Source organism: Lycium barbarum, chromosome 2 (genome assembly GCF_019175385.1).
Source record: "Lycium barbarum isolate Lr01 chromosome 2, ASM1917538v2, whole genome shotgun sequence".
Lineage (NCBI taxonomy): Eukaryota > Viridiplantae > Streptophyta > Magnoliopsida > Solanales > Solanaceae > Lycium > Lycium barbarum.
The window spans coordinates 148,483,181-148,485,952 of NC_083338.1; positions in this window are offsets into that span (position 1 = coordinate 148,483,181).

Sequence of the window (2,772 nt, forward strand, 5' to 3'; positions counted from 1 at the left end):
GCTTGATTTTTTTTAACATGGGGTTCACTTTTTTTTTAACATGAGTTTGGAGATGGTGGGGTCCACTTTTTTTTCCTTTTTTTAATATTGTTTGGTGTTTTTAGTATGGGCCCCATCTTTTTTTTTTTTTAAATAATGATGACTGACGACGAAGCATGGATTTAACCCCTGCTTCTATATAGTAAGTATCATCTGTTTTAAAAGTGATACTCCTTCACGTCCATCTCAATTTATGTGTTACCATTAAATTTGACGCAATATTTAAAAAAAAAAAGTAATTTTTTTGAAATTTATGGTCTAAAACAAACCTTAGATATATTTATGTAAATCATTTATTAAGGACAAAAAGAAAATTTTAAAATCAAATTGTTTCTAATTAGAGAAAAGCGACATTCTTTCTGGGACAAACTAAGGATGTCACATAAATTGGGACAGAGAGAGTAATTAATTTATTTAAAAAATATTTTTCATTTTATTAATAATGAAATACGATTTGTTTTAGACGATAAAATTTTACATTTTGTGCTCAATTGAACGCATGTAGTATAAATTGAAACGCAATGACTAGTACAAGTTTTAAAGACTTTGGGACTTTATATAGACATGTGTCATCCCTCACTCACGTTAGTCATAGCCTCTTTCTTCTTTTTCTTTAAAATAACCTTTCATTTCCGAAATTTTGATAATCTGGGACGAATTCTTATGGAGGATAGAATTTATCTTCTACGCGTTGATTGAGGTCGTTGATAGAATGACATATTATTTTATTATATATATGCGTGGAAGAGGGACTAATACAGCATTAACTGCTTGTATTAAAAGCTTTATAAATTGTGCATGCAATGAATGTTTGTACCAAAAGCTATATAAAGTGTATATGCAATGAATGTTTGTATCAAAAGTTATATAACTTGTACACTTCAATCAATTGTTTTTTAATCCCATGTGGACATATGTCATAATATTTAATATTTATTTCCTTCTCATGTATAGACGTATGCACTTCAATTTTAATTATTCGACACATTTATTTTCTCTGTACACTTTTACTTGTTCACTTTTGACTTTTTACGTTCTTGTTGAATATTTATTCACTTCTCATGTATAGACGTATATAGTTCAATTTTAATTCTCCTACATAAATTTATTTCTTCTGTGCACTTTTACTTGTTCACTTTTGACTTTTCACGTTCTTTAAGAATTAATAAATCCCAAGTGGACATATGTCATAGTACTGAATATTTATTCTCTTCTCATGTATACAGGGGCGGAGCTAGGTTGAGCCCGGGGAGTTCATCCGAACCACCTTGGGCAAAAAATTACACTGTATATACAAAGTTACAATTATTTTTTATATGTATATAGTAGATGTTGAACCCCCTTCGACTTTTCTGTATATTTACTTCTTTATACTTTTGAACCCCCTTAATAAAAATCTTGGCTTCGCCACAGCATGTATACACGTATGCACTTCAATTTTAATTCTCGACACATATTTATTTCCTTCGTGCACTTTACTTGTTCACTTTTGACTTTTTACGTTCTTGCTGAATATTTATTCTCTTCTCATGTATACATGTATGCACTTCAATTTTAATTCTCCGACACATATTTATTTCCTCCGTGCACTTTTACTTGTTCACTCACTCTTGACTTTTCACGTTCTTTAAGAATTAATAAATGAAGTACTTTCTCCATCCCATATTACTTGGCCACATTACTTGACTTTTCACGTTCTTTAAGAATTAATAAATGAAGTACTCCCTTCATCCCATATTACTTGGTCACATTACTAAAAATACCGTATATGTCTATTTTTCTATTATATATTTTTCTTTTCTATTATATTTCATTTCTTTTCGCATTTAAAGTTTGAAATCGCAGCCACAAGTATTTATGAGCATTGAATAAGCTAATTGTATAGAATACCAATATGTCATGATACTAAGTAGCCGTTTGGCCATAAAAATTATTCACTTTTTTCCAGAATTTTTTTTCACTTTTTTCACTTTTAGGCGTTTGGCCATAAATATTCCCAATACAACTTGAAGTTGTATTTCGGAATACCAAAAACTCAAAAAACTTGTTTTTCAAAAAAAAAAAAATCACTTTTTTCACTTTTTTACAATTACATTTCACCAAAAACTATAATTTCAAAAATTATGGTCAAACACAACTCTAACTCCAACTTCAAAAATTCCAAAAAAAAGTGAATTTGTTTTTGGTATTTATGGCCAAACGGCACCTAAATGAAAATTTTCAAAGCATTTTGCTCATATCATCAGTTCATCTTCATCACGCTTTTTGCTGCTTCCTTTTTTCCCCCATAAGAGAATCACGTTTCATTTTTTTTTTTCCAACGAAAATTGAACATGAGCATAAGGTGAACGAACACAGCAATAATAAGTTGTACAAAAAACAATTGAAATTGTACTCTAAGTAGGGACTAACATGTGTATATTTCAGAAGTTAAACATTAATTCTACCTCTTGTTTGTTTACCTTTTAAGTCCTCACGGATCCGCAGTGTCTTTATTGTCCTTTCATTTCCTTCATTTGACATATACCTCCTCTGTCTCTATTTAAGTGTCTACGTTTGACTAGACACGGAGTTTAAGATATAAAGATAGGAGTTTAAGAAATAAAGATATACTTTCAAATCTTGTTCTAAATTAAAAATGTGTATAATATAATAAAATATCCTTTGAATCTTTGATTATAAACTTGACATGTATGATATTTGAATTGTCAACTTACTAAATATAAAAAGATG